The sequence below is a fragment of the Lithobates pipiens genome, unplaced genomic scaffold (assembly GCF_037356315.1).
Source record: "Lithobates pipiens isolate NorthernLeopardFrog02 unplaced genomic scaffold, aLitPip1_a1.2 Scaffold_18, whole genome shotgun sequence".
Lineage (NCBI taxonomy): Eukaryota > Metazoa > Chordata > Amphibia > Anura > Ranidae > Lithobates > Lithobates pipiens.
This window is the reverse complement of record NW_027507758.1, coordinates 92,214,874-92,230,164: the sequence shown is the minus strand read 5'-3', so window position 1 is coordinate 92,230,164 and position 15,291 is coordinate 92,214,874. Positions and strand designations below refer to the sequence as shown.

The 15,291-nt window shown below is 40.7% G+C and overlaps 1 protein-coding gene across 7 annotated transcripts in view; it reads right to left on the bottom strand.

Annotated features, from left to right (window-relative positions):
• Positions 1-15,291, bottom strand: part of MACROD2 (mono-ADP ribosylhydrolase 2) — a 3,459,957-nt gene that overhangs the window by 3,213,704 nt on the left and 230,962 nt on the right. The gene's annotated exons all lie outside the window — the stretch shown is intronic.

Below are 15,291 nucleotides of genomic sequence, written 5' to 3'. Positions count from 1 at the left end.
GGTTTTGCCTTAGTGCGTTGAGGTGCCAATCAAAAGGAATGGCACTGGAACCTGCTAATGTACGTTTACTACTGTGTTAACAAATACACTGGATGCAAAAGTGTGGTTGGGGCCAGCTTATTTATTTTACCATGGTTCTAAAAGCCATATACATTGTAGAAGTGATGAAAATAAAAAAAACTGTACACATCGACCATTTTCATATAGCTGAGCATTTGTGAATCCGGGGGGAAATAAAAAATTTGCTTCTAATTAAAAGAAGGCTCCCTTCCTGTGTCATGGAGATGCCAACATGGAGGCTGGCACCAGCATGGCTGACACCGATTTACAATGATATAACAATAAATTCTCTATGTTGTCTGATCCAGATAAACTAGATTAGCAGTACTGTCACTTCCAGGAAAATAAATGTCAATAGATTATATTCAGTAATCTACACTAACTTGGCATTAGAAACTATAAAAAGTGAATGTATGTTCCTGTGAACTTTCATTTTTTCATCTTTAGTCCCTTTTATTGGACTTCATTGGTTGATGAAAGAAACTGAGCCAAAAAGAGACTCTTAATGTTTAGGAGCAACTTATTGTAGCCAATGCTCCCTAGGGATTGAAACCAAAGATCAACTTTTCTGAGGAACCTTTGCAATAATTTTCAGGTTCTTGGATAACCTCTGTTAAAAAAAAATTATGCCTACAATTCATTATACATTAGCATGATTAATACATCAAAGAAAGTTTTAAATACAAGAATAAGTAATGTAGCGTACTAAAGCCCGATTATGCACCAACTGTTTTTTTTGTGCAACCCAGCAGTTTAAAAAAAAAAAGGAAGGAAGGAAGACCGCTTTGGTCAGAGACACTGTACTAACCCTGCAAGGTTAGCCCAGCGGTGATCTCCCTGCTGAGCTACTGTGTTCTGACAGGGGGATGCCGGGTGCTGGTCCAGGCATCTGAGTGGATCCAGACCATATGCTCCCAGTACTCCCCCAGCTTAGAAGGGCTCTGTGGCATCAGCCAACAGCAGGCTTCAGACCGTTATCTGCTGAAATCAGGTCACAGGAGTGTAAAACGGACTGCGCTTCTGTGATGCACAGGAGACGTCCAGCCAAACAAGCTTTGGCTGTACTTCTCCTTTTAGTATCTGGCATGATGGTTTAAAAGTTGGCTCTTGGGATGGTAATTAAAATCGTGGCTAAATGGTTAGTACTTCCACCTAGCAGCACTAGGGTCATCAGTTGGAATCTCAAACACGGTACTTCCTGCTCTAGGTTTTTATGTTCTCCCTGTGCCTGCATGGGTTTCCTCCAAGTACTCCTGTTTCCTCTCACACTCCAAAGACATGCTGGTTGGTTATTTATTTTCCTTGTCTGGTCCTGGTATATGTATCAATGTGAGTTAGGGACCTTAGATTGTAAGCTTGTTCAGGACCAGGGCTTGATTATAATGTATAAGCACACTGCATAAATTGACGCTATACAAGTATCTGTAATAAATTAATGGTAAAATTAAATGCAGCAAAAGGTCTACTTCAATTAACCTTACACATATAATCTAATGGATCCAGCCCCAGATAAGTACCCAAAACGCTGGATTGTAAGTAGATTACTGCATTATCTTGTATAGAATGCAAGGTGAATACACAGTAAATTAAAAAAAAGAGAAGAACAACCCTGGCTGGGCTCTCTGGGCTTGGGCAGCATCTTCTGAACACTATAGACGTTATGCCTGAGGCCCACGTCAAACTGGTGATCCTGTTGCTGGTGACCACTTGCCAGTAACAGGATTGCTAGAAGACCATAAAACCATTCAACTTTTTTCAATTAGGGAAATTCTACAGTGTTTCAGTCAGCAAGGTAGAAACTCCCTGTTTAAGCCACTGAGAGGGATCGACGTGGTGGAAAGAGGTGAGTGTTTCTCCCCCCAACCCCTCGCATCTAGCAAATCCGTAGCTGGCAACAGCTCACTATTGTGACATTTCCCTTAGGCTGACAAAAGCCCTAAACATTTTTTTATTTTTTGCTTACCACCTCTTAAAATATAATCGTCACAATTTTTTCTATTAAAGAAAGAAAAGCAATATTATGCATGAATTAATACTTTGGCATAAAGCACTGGGGAACATGCCCTGTAAACTACAGTAAATGAAATGGATCCATCAAATAGCAATTTGTGTGAGTTTCAAGTCTATATTCAATGCCGGAAGCTACTCATTGAGATGACAAGCGGCCGATTGTCACTCACTAGAGCCTGTATGATGTTTGTTTTGTCATGAGGGTTTTATCTTGCCAGAAGCCATTTTAAGTCCAACATCTACATTCTTTAAAATCTAACATAAAAGAAAAATGCAGAGCTTCTTCATATTGTAATGGCATGGCATGGGGTAGTGCGCCTCATGGTGTCAGATAAGAAGAGGCTTCTATTCTGACAGCAGCCGTGGAAGGAATAGTGTGCTGAGAGGATGACACCGATCAGGACATTCCGTCTCCTCACGTCTGAAGAGGACCACTGTGACTGTCTGCTGCAGAATAGGCTTCCTACAGGGATGCCACGAGTGCTCATCTTTTAGTACAGTGGAAATATTATGTTTGCTCATTTCTTATCGTGACATCACTTCCCCGTTTCCAGCCAAGGAACTAATCACTGTCAAGCAGTGAGGGATGGGAACAGAACTTGCACATAATCATCCTCTTTTATATAGTGTCACTCACAGCTCAACAACACAGAAATTAGATAACATGCTAGTCATTCTTCCATTAACTCTTCTTTTTTCAAAAGGCTTGAAGCACACACAAAATACGCCACAAGAAAGGAGGAGGATAAAGCAATAGCTGGCACATATAGCAAGGAGTACAAAGCTATACCTGCCACAGGAAGAGAGCAGTACAAAGCTATACCTGCCAAAGGAAGAGAGCAGTACAAAGCTATACCTGCCACAGGTAGAATGGAGTACAAAGCGTGCCACAGAAAGAGGAGTACAAAGCTATACCTGCCACAGGTAGAGAAGAATAAAAAGCTATATCTGCCACAGGTAGAGAGGCGTACAAAGCTATACCAGCCACAGGTAGAGAGGCATACAAAGCTATACCTGCCACAGGTAAAGAGGCGTACAAATATATACCAGCCACAGGTAGAGAGGTGTACAAAGCTATACCAGATTCAGAGGCGATTCAGTTCGCGATTCTGATTCAGAGGCGATTCAGTTCGCATTGTGCGCTATACAAGTATTTCATTCATTCATTCATTCATACCAGCCACAGGTAGAGAGGTGTACAAAGCTATACCAGCCACAGGTAGAGAGGCGTACAAAGCTATACCAGCCACAGGTAGAGAGGCGTACAAAGCTATACCAGCCACAGGTAGAGAGGCGTACAAAGCTATACCAGCCACAGGTAGAGAGGCATACAAAGCTATACCAGCCACAGGTAGAGAGGTGTACAAAGCTATACCAGCCACAGGTAGAGAGGCGTACAAAGCTATACCAGCCACAGGTAGAGAGGCGTACAAAGCTATACCAGCCACAGATAGAGAGGCATACAAAGCTATACCAGCCACAGATAGAGAGGCATACAAAGCTATACCAGCCACAGGTAGAGAGACGTACAAAGCTATACCAGCCACAGGTAGAGAGGCGTACAAAGCTATACCAGCCACAGGTAGAGAGGCGTACAAAGCTATACCAGCCACAGGTAGAGAGGCATACAAAGCTATACCAGCCACAGGTAGAGAGGCGTACAAAGCTATACCAGCCACAGGTAGAGAGGCGTACAAAGCTATACCAGCCACAGGTAGAGAGGCGTACAAAGCTATACCAGCCACAGATAGAGAGGCGTATAAAGCTATACCAGCCACAGGTAGAGAGGCGTACAAAGCTATACCTGCCACAGGTAGAGAGGCGTACAAAGCTATACCTGCCACAGGTAGAGAGGCGTACAAAGATATACCAGCCACAGGTAGAGAAGCGTACAAAGCTATACCAGCCACAGGTAGAGAGGCATACAAAACTTTACCTGTCACAGTGTCAGAAACCATGAATCAGACTGAGGCGTACAGTTAAATCACACTTTAATAATAATAATAATAAAAAAACAAAGGTAAACAGGGTAAACAGTCAAAACATAGCTAGAGTTCAGGAACCGGAACGGATAATCAGACAAACCAAAAGCAGGATCTGGAGGCAGGAGGAATGTCAGCCAAGCAAGTCTTTAACAGGAACACAGGAGAGCATCTCTAGACATGTGACCAAGGCGAAGGCAGAGATCATCTAGACTGGACGGCTTAAGTAGGCAGGACTAACAAGCAGGATATCATCAACAGGTGAGTCACTGTGGAGAGATAGAAGCTGGCAATTAGCAGACAGCTGAACGGCCAGCTTTGAGAAGGAAGGGCTGAGCCCAGCCCTCACACACAGGTAAAGAGATGTACAAAGCTATACCTGCCACAGGTAGGGAGGCATGCAAAAGGTATATCTGCCACAGCTAGAGAAGCATACAAAAGGTATACCTGTGACAGGTAGAGACATGTAAAAAGCTATACCCATCACAGGTAGAGAGATGTACAAAGCTAAACCTGCCACAGGTAGAAAGGTATACAAAACTACAGGTAGAAAGAACACAAAAGAACTTTGCTGATTACACAGAGAGAACAGCACTCTTCCAGTGTATTCTGCAGGACTATGCTTTCATTGTTTACAGCTGGGTCCTGTACACATCAAGAGAAAGCCAGGTGATGTGAGGCAGGGGAGGCTCTGCCCAAATTGTACCCCATGCAGCACAGCACCAAAGTCAGGTACCTCTTGAGCCCCAGCCCTACAGTCTATCATACATCAGTAAGGTCAACATTTGTGAAGGATGCCAGTATCAGGCAAGGCAAAAGAGTTATAGCTGGACTCTAGAAAGATATAAAAGACACAAACGAACGCAGCTTTGTGTTTATCAATACATCATTTAATGTATGTTTTTTTCTGCAAATGCAAGCAGCGCAAGTAGTTACATTTAAAGTGCATAGCTGAAAAGTATTTTTTCGAGCAGCAGCACTCACAATTAATGAGAATATCAGTTAACTTAGAGGATAAATGCACTTACCCTGTGTCCCCCTTTGCACTGAACTAAAGTAACACACACATTTATACCTTCCTGGATTTGAGGACGGCGGCCTCTAGTGTTTACGTCCTGGACATGCATGCACATTGCAGCCCAACAGACTTCTATAAGGCTGTACAATGTGAACGGGACAGGACAGTCAGAAGTGCAACAATGGATAGGTCAACGTTGCCTTAAATTGCACTTATCCTATCAATATAGGATATATTCTACAGCAAAAATTAGCTTGGTGGGCCCTGATGACCCTCTCCCACCCAACATCCATTGATCGAAAAACTGAGATAGGTGAAAATTGTCGAACAAACAGTGACTGCACCCAATCAGATGCAGTCACTGTTCAGGTACTTTTACAATCACCAGCAGTGGAGGAAGGCAGAGGAGGAAGACCAAATCAAGAGAATCATCAGCAGAAGAGGAAAGGGAGGGTGTTGTAATGTAAACAAAACAGTGTTTACATTTGTTATCGCTGTGACTGGCCATAACAGTGATCAAAAGTACAGGGCCACTAATTGGCTCTGTGTCTTACTTGTGATATGTGCGGTGCTTGATCTACTGATGTTCTATCAGACAGCAGATCACAGGAGGTAGAGAGCCAGAAACTCGTTTTTCTGAATATAGTAGTTTAATAATGCAGGTGGAGTACAGAAAATGCTGTCACTGTATTATCTGTACTCCATCTGCATTAATAAATCACTATATTCTGAAGAACAAATTGTCAGCTCTCTACCTTCCCCTTTGTGTTGTGCCTGGGTGCTGGAAGACACCATGAGCTAATGCACCATCTGCTTGACTCCTCAAGGGAATTTGTTTGGGTGTTGCCTCTCCTTTCATTGAGCACAGGTATTTGCAGTGACGGGATCCAGGGCAACAGATATGGGGCACTTGCTCAGTTTCCCATGCTAGTTATGTCCCTTCCCTTTGGCTTTCCAAAGACCAAAAGGTGGGAACCATAGGACTGGTGGATGGCAGCTGCCAGTTCTGCAGCCTGTGCTTGGTTACTGAAAATGGGGGATGTTGAGGCTCAGAGAAGTTTGGGGTAAGAGGGAAGCATACTTTGGACCCCTTGCCTAGGATGCAGAGGAAAACTATATAACAACAATACTGCACAATAGTCGATTGGAGAAAAAATTAGAAATAAGCTAAAGGCTGCTGACACGCTAAAATTGGGAACTTTTTAGCTGGGAAAAATGTCAAAAATAAAGTGTAAGCGCCCAACTTATATATGTGTGACTCTTAAAGTAATACAGACGTGTATGTGTACACCTGTGTGGCAAAATATATGTGAAATGACCCCAAAAAGAAAAATGGGGATAGTACTGTATTGAAACAATTAATAAGAAAAAAATAGTGACCTGTGAATATGTGCATAAAACTAATTAGGGACTGTATAAATACTTATCCCGGTGAAAAAAGAAACAAAGCAAAAACCAGTCAATATAAACACATACAAATATGACTAATAACAGTGATAGAGTCCATGAAAAATATAAAGTCCATATAAAGACGTGCAGGATATCAATCTCAACGTATTGTGATATCAACCAGGATTCTGTGGTGTTGTGACCAAAAAAGATAATTCACCCTGTGACGATCCCACCACCTTGTAGGGTACAGGCTTACCGGATCTGTATGACCCTAGCAGACATACGCCTCAGGGGTCAACCAGAGCTTGTAATCTCGGCCAAAGAAGTCCCAAAACTAGATGTTCCAATCGTGCCACATACGGTTCGCACAAACGACTAGATGTAATCACCGTTTTTCATATACATGTACAACTCCGGCAACGGCTCAGGCATGGAAGATGAAGAAACAAGGCCAACATGGCATAATAACGTTTTTTTTAAAAAATCCTTTAATAAAAAAATTGCTCAAACTCACATTTCCAGGATGATCAATAAAGCATATCAGAGGAAAATTGGCAGTAGCGGAGTCCTCCCTAGGATGCAGAGGACCTTGTAATGGCATTGCAATAATGCCACCATTTACGAAGCCAAGGGACCAATAAGGAAACACAGGTAACTCATATTAATTGACAGACAATAAAAGGCTGAATGATGACGCTAAAAAATGATAAACTTCACACAAACCAAAACTGGCTATGAAATAAATAAGAAATGCTCTGTCTACTGAGAGCTTTGATGCTTCTTTAAAAGTAATTTTCAACTGCTGTCAGGATCAGGAAGATCGTGCCAGGTCACCGTGCTTGGTAGACATGTGCAAAGATGGTCAGATGTAGCCCTTCCTTCTTAGGACATTAATTGCAGTGGAGCTTTTTCTCTTTCACTAAAAGGGAGGTAAGAGGAAATACTCATTGTAGTTAGGATTACAGAAGACAGCACAACTGTGTCCATTAGTAGTCTAAGGAGCTAGAAAGAGGCAGGGAAGTGGTACAGAGTATGCATACATGCAATAAAGCCATACGAGGAGGTTTGGCATCTTCTCATTGCATCCATACAGCACATTACATGTGGGCAGATCACACGTGTTATATGCTTCCCTTCACAAATCTTTTAATAAATTAGAAAAGACAAGTGTTATATAATTGTGCATTTGGCAGCTATTCACTTCACACATGTATAAAAAGGAAACTTTGTATTCCCTGGCATTTCTCTTTAATACACTTTCACATTTTAAAATTAACCTATAACAGAATATAACCATATAGCTGACAGTCAGCAACGGCTTCCTCTTGTTCATTATCTCCAGGCCAAAGAAGAAATGGTAAAATAAAAGTTGTGAATCATTCCCTCTTTGATGAGCGCTCTTTTCAGATTTGTGCACACTGCTGGGCAGCGTGGGCAAGGAGTGGCAAGTTTTAATTAAACGCTGTTCATAATAAACCTTTGAGCCTTGCACTGATGTCTTGTAGATCCCAATAATGCTTTGGCTGGCAGAATGACAATGCTTGACAACATACTACTCTTCAGCTGAGTTTGGGTTCCCTGCTAACAAGCCAAAACCCTTCATTCATTCACATGAGTGCACCAGAAGCATAGTGTAACACACAAAGAAAATAACATGGGAATTTAGTCTGTCTCCCAGGTGATAGAGAAGCAATGTGATCAAGAAAAAAATCCCAGGCAGTCGCTAGGCAGCAGGGAAGGCAAGCGGCCTACCTGGTCCTCAACTATGGTAGTTTGCGAAGCTTGCTGATTACTGGTGTCACAGCACACCCTGCTGACTACAATTAACACAGCAGAATGGAAATACTGAGACTTAAATCTTCCCTATTTATATAGAACGACTGCTGTGCATTTTCACAGGCTGTTCTGGCTTTTATAATGCTGGTTCCAAAAAGAAATGCAAAAAAAAAAAAAAAAATACCCAAGCTGGCATACAAATGCTGTAAGCTAAATGCAACCATAAAGAGAATAATAACCAAACCATGCCCACCACTCTAATCAGATTTGTTGCCTTTGATTTGCCTTGGGCATTCTATTGGATAATTTGTGCTATTTTGGTTCAGTTACCCCTACTTGATTTTTTTGAACTTCCCAAAAACAAAAAAAAGATCACAAAGGGAAATGTAAAACTATTGTTGCATCTTCCTGTGGACATTAGAGGCTTATTTTCTTCCTCCCAACGTGTTATAGGGTAGTATAGCCGTTTGCCCTAGTCATGGCCCATTGACGAGCACAAAGCTCCACCAAAGTTATAAAATATCAAGGAACATTTCATAGGGGGTCGTGATTTTGCCTAAACCAAATCATCTGGGGGCTGCCATGTTGGAGGTGTACAGACGTGATTAGATAAATTACTGTTGCATGACACTTTTCATATGGCCTGTAGCAACCCTTGCAGTAAAAGTCTAAAGCTGGTCATACATGGATTGAAATTAGTTTGGTTCTGCAGGCCGAATTTCAATCTGTGTGGCTACTGTAATTGAACGGAGGTCAGTCTACTGATCAGTTTCTGTTTAACTGCTGTGTCAGTATATTTTTGCTTGATCAGTGCTGCAGATAATAGGCTGTCGATGGGGGAGTCTCCCCACCGCCAGACTACAATGACAAAACAGGGAATATTTATGCATCTAGATCAGGGGTGTCAAATTGGCGGTACTCCAGTGGTTGCAAAACTACAAGTGCCATCATGCCTCTCCTTGTGGGAGTCCTGCTTGTAACTGTAAGCCTTTTTTGGTGGGAGGAGCGGGTACCCTGTTTTTACGGGCACCCGGCTCCCAATTCCCCTGCAGAGCCTGAAGGAAGTTCACCTCTTCCCCCTCTCTGCAATCTACTGGGACACGTCACAGGTCCCAGATTGCCTTGCCATTCACAGCGCAGTTCACGCCTGGCTGTGAAGCCACAGCTGGGTGCCCACAGTTGGAATTCCGATGCCTCGGAAAGGAGGGGGAGAGGAGCCGGGCTTCCTGCACCCACGTCACTGGACCATGGGTCAGGCGAGTATCTTGTACATTGTACATTATGAAGTAAAAAATAAGGTGTCGGCACCAACTCCAGTATTTACATGTATCTGATGCTGCACCAAAATTAGTGTAACTAATAAAGCATCAAAAAGTATTTAAAACGTTTTAAAAATAATATAAAACTAATGATTAAATCTCACTATATGAATTAATACCAAGTGCACAGCTAATCTAGTCTTAAATCAATAAAAAGTCCATATAAATTGCAACCTTATAATGAAATAGAAAAAATTCTGAAAAAATGGCTCCTCCGTACATAGCCGCAGAAGGCGTGGATAGTGTAATAAAGTTTTCTAATAGTTTAAAATGCAGCACTTACATACCCATATACTTGGTATAAGATACAGCAGGAATAGAAGATGCAGCTTAGGAGAGCAGAAGCCGGTCCATCACAGTTAAATTGCTCCGTGGTGCTTGGCGTCTCAGCTGTAAGGCAGAAGTGGAGGACTCAAACGTATGCTTATTTAGCCTCACTTTCAATGCATTTCACACTAGAGCGCGGGTCATCAGGATTTTTTTTTAGTTCACTATAATGTTGCAATTTATATGGACTTTTTATTGATTTAAGAATATGTTGGCTGTGCACTTGGTATTAATTCATACAGTCATATTTAAGCATTAGTTTTATATTATTTTATATGTCTGTTTGAGCCCTTTTTCACTTTTTCGGACATTGTACATTCACACACGGAGCATAGCTTGGCCTCACCCCCACTCTCTGCTCATTGGCTGGGATTGACAGTAGCAGGAACCAATGAGGAGACAGACCTGGAAGAGCTGCTGTTTTTATGTACATTGCTGGATCGAGATGGGCCTCAGATAAGTATACGGGGGCCACTGGAGAGTGGAGCTACACGCAGAAGGTTGTTTACCTTAATGCATAATCCCTTGGAGCCAGTGCTTCTGTTCATGCAGAGGATGCGATTGGCTATCACAGTGTTCACATGATCCTGATTTGCAAGCGGCAATCGGTAGCCATTTCCCGCCGGTAACTGTGCCAGGAGTGTGCAGGGTGCACGCTCCAAGCACAGTTCTAGTTCCACTAATGCACACATATATGAGGCCCCTCAGTGCCAAGATCCACCCATATATTTGAATGCGCTCAGTGCCAAGAGGTTAAAGTAAAAAATCCTTCTGCCTTTAGAACCACGTTAAGGCTATTTAAAACAGAACCAACAGTTTCACTGTAAGAAACAAAGAGCAGGCAAGCTTTTATTGCAGATGATACATTCACTGCCTCTTCTGCAATGAAATGCCCCTACCTGCCTGCTCACCGTCTTCTTTGGCTCTGTAGATGGAGCTGTGCATACAGGGAGGGGAGAGAAGAACTTCCACTCAGATCGCCTAGAGGAGTGGGAAGAGGCCTTAAAGGCTAAAGTTCACCTTTTTTTTCCTTCTAAATTCCAGCTTCCCTATGTACCAATATAGCATTAATGTACTTATTTTGCAAAAATAAAACCGCGTTACATTCACTTTACACATGATTAAATAAAGCTCTTCACAGCCGTTTAAAAAACACACTGCTCGATTACTTCTGCTGAGAACTAAAAATAAGGATCCCTCAAGGTGCAAATCCCTGCTAATGCAAGCTATGAATACATCTATAAATATATAAATAAACCCCTATACGCTTGAAACTGCAAAAAAGGGGAGAGAGGAGGGAAAAGGATTGAAGTGGGAGCTATCGGTATCATATCATCAAAATCTCATAATAAAAACCCTGTTTTGGCTCAACGGACTCCAATGACATAAAGGCAATAAGGAAAAGAGAAATATACACAGCCCACTTTGCAAGTACAAAAAGTCAAAATTGATTATATCAAAAACACAAATGGAATAGCCAATGCTAAAAACGGAATGATTCACAATGTGTCAATCACACTGTGATAAAAACTCAATGTCCACCATTCTTGCCCCTATCCAGTGACAGATTATATATATATATATATATATATATATATATATATATATATATATATATATATATATATATATAGAGAGAGAGAGAGAGAGAGAGAGAGAGAGAGAGATATGATAGAGCGAGGAATGTGAAAGTACAATATCTTCAATCCTAAGCAGCAATAATACATTTAAACATAGAAACTGCATGCATGTAAATATGTTGGCTCCCAATGAGAAATGGATCCTAGAGAGATCAGACCTGGATCCTGGGAAAGTGGAAAAGAGGCACACTGTGGTAGGTGTTGTAAATTACTTGATGTATGTAGTAATATGACGGAGCAGAGGTGCTTCCATTTTGCATTCATATATCTTAACTTGTATATTCAGACTCTAGTTAAAAGTCAACTAGTTAATAACTGGTTCTCTATAAAGCACACATATAGGAAAATATAGCTTATGGCAGCATCTTTCTATATAAAGTTTCTTGTGGTAAGAGATGTCTGGGCCCTTTCCTGTGTAATGAGACGTGGGACACGAAACGGGGGAACCAGGACCCATGACTATGAGTCATGAAAGCAGATGGCGTAATTAATGATATGTAATGATGTAAAATGTACACCTCTGTATTAACCACGCCCATGTTCTATGCAATGATTGGCTAATAATAATGTATATAAGTTGTATACCCTCCCAGAATTAAATTAGATAGTTTTGAACATCGACTTTGACTCATCTCTTCTTGTGTTCAGAAAGAAGCTATCTCCTCAGTACTGAGAGTCTTGTGAGTGTGGCAATTGCCATGATTATACCTAGCTGGTCTTGTCAGGTATATAGAAATACCATTTTATTCCACTTCAATGTATCCAAAAAGATATTTACTGAGATATGAATGGGGAAGGGGTGTCAACACTCTGGGTCAACAGTGGTCTAGAGGAGGTATATGGAATTGAAAAGGTACAGTTACAGTATGTATGTGGCATGAAATGCCAAATATTTGATTGCAAAACCATGTCCTGTAACCTCCCTCTCACTGCTGAAGATCATAATTTGATATCCAGAGTATGCATGCAAGTTGACAATCCTGGTCCATGGGAGACCATACATGGATCAAAGCATATAGCTATAAGTAGAAAGAGTAAATGAATACTTATCAGGTGGTGATGTAAAGACAAATCTTCAGTGCCACTGCCTATTTCCAAAATTAAAAATTAAATTAAAAGTAAATTCCTATGAGACCTGTCAAGCATGAGCAAGTGTTCATATCCTCCAGTCAAGGTGGACAAGGAAAAAGAGAGCCTAGCAGGTTTCGCCGGTCACCGCCGGCTACGACAGAGGCAGTGTGGTCCCCTGTGACTGGAGGATATGAACACTTACTCATGCTTGACGGGTCTCATTGGAAAATCGGCAATGGCACTTGATCAGGCACTTGTGCCGAAACATTAGCCCCTTGTACCCTTTTAGGTGTACCTAATAAACTACTTACTAAGGATGTAGAATGCTGGCTTCTTCTATTGGGATTTACGGATTACTTGCTGTTGTGAGGACATCGTAGCCTGAGCACCCTTCTGTGGACTGCAACGGATACCTAGGATATTTCCTTGTAGTGCGCTGCATTTTTGAATGTTTGCTCTAAGTCACTGATCACTAACGTTTGTAGTATGAAAAAAAAAAAAAATTATATATATACATATATATACACATACACACACTTTATAGTTTGTAGGCACGATAACTTTCACGCAAACCAATCAATATACACTGGGATTTTTTCTTTTTTTTAAAAAAACATGTAGCAAAATACATTTTGGCCAAAATTTATAAAAACATTTGATTTGTAAAAAAAACAAAAAAAAACGAATTTGGATAAGTTTTAGAGCAGAAAGTATTTTTTCAAAACGTTCTCGCTTTTCATTTATAGATCGCAAAAAATACCAACAATAGAAAGCTATATTTGTGTGAATAAAGATATAAATTTCATTTGGGTATAGCATTGCATGACTGTGCAATTACCAGTTAAAGCAGCACCGTGCCGAATAGTAAAAATTTCGCCTGGTCATGAAGGTAAAATCTTCCGGAGTTCAAGTGGTTAAAAAAAGGGACCAAGTACATAGAAATAAACAAATGTTCTCATCAAAGTAAAATAAAAATATAATTACGCTAAAGCTACAAGTATATTTTTAAGCCCACAGTGGAAAACCCAAAAAACAGAAATTCACATCTCAGTTAATATTAATTCCAAGTAATTATCAAAACCACTAATTTAATTAATCAGTTTTAAGCTAAACCCCTCCAATGTAATTGAATCTTTTCAGAGTTAATATTAAACCCCTTAGGTAATTAAAGCCCATCAAAATGAATATTAACATCTGCACCCAAACTAATTAATTCTTACCTTCTTTGAAGGATCTTTATGCAAACGTATCATGGGGGCAGGTAGAGTGCCCATGATCTCAGACAGATGGCTCTTAGCATTGCAACAAAATGCATGAAATGATATCCGTGCTCTTTTTGATAAACCTCTAATTGGTGAAAGATCAATTAAAATAAAGGGTACATTACTTCCAGGAATATATCTGTACTGGTCTGGCATAATATAACGACACGTCATACCCCAGTAACAGTGACTCAGTCAGATGGGATTCATGCTGATAGAGGAACAAAGCAGCAGACAGAAATTACACTTAAGGCTTTTAATTGAGACAAGTACACACTACAGATGGATACTGTATGCTTTGTTCAGATTTCATGTCTGAGGTTTACAACCACTTTATACCATTTTAATACAGTATTGGTCAACCCTTAACCATTACAGACAATGGTCTCCAATATTTTGTGAGAAGTATTTTTTGTGGCATTGGTATAAGGGGCTCTCTGTATCAACCTTTCGATGTAGGAGTGTAGTGAAGCAATAGGGTCCAGGGATCTAGAATAGTTAAAGGGCCGTTATACTGTATATTTGAAAGTACTGAGTATTTTTTTCAATAAGTTTAAATCACCGAATAGAATCACCAAAAGTATCTAGGGGGTGTCACAATATCTGGTGTAGGCATGATGGTTCTCCACATCGTGCTATTTGAAATTGGATTTCTCTGCTTTAGTACTGATGGACATAAGTGTGACGATTACACTTTTAGATCCCATCACTAAAACCCGGATGTGATGCATTAACTTCTCAGCTTCCTAATCTGGGATTTAGGCACCACTGCTTTTTAATGGAAACATACAACATTCACAGCATCTGCTGTTGCAATTCTGACATTTAAAGAAAATATTGATCACTTGCTGCCAGACTTGGGAAAGTAAAAGTAAAAGTTTACACCATAGCAGCTGCCTACAGTCAAAGATTATTTTACATTTCTTTTAGCGTAACAATTTTTAAATATTCTTATAACAATATTTACAGAAAAAAAATATTACACAGACAAATGCAACAGCAAAATTAAAAAGATTAAAAGTGAAAAAAATACGTGATCCTCTAGTTTAAACACACTGTTAACGATAAACATTCCCCAATAAACTATTTCTTAAAATTCTTACCCCAGCACTTGCAATTTATACTTTTCAATGCTATTGGCTCCTGTTCTCTCCATGCTGCTTCCCTGAACTTCCAGTCTTGTCAGGAAAGCATTAACAATAGACCAAGCAGCCTCCATCCAATCTGTTAGCTCAAAGAGGAGGTGGGAGGAGCAGGGGAGTGCCTTACCATCCTGGGCTATTGGGATGTGCGTTTTTATTAATGCATACTGTGTAGGGAGATGCAGCTAAAGTCCCTGCATGCAAGGGTGGCTCCATAGGATGCTGCAAGAGAAAGGACCCACTCTGAAACATGGAACAAAAAAGACAAATAATCTTGCGCACGGGTGTGCGG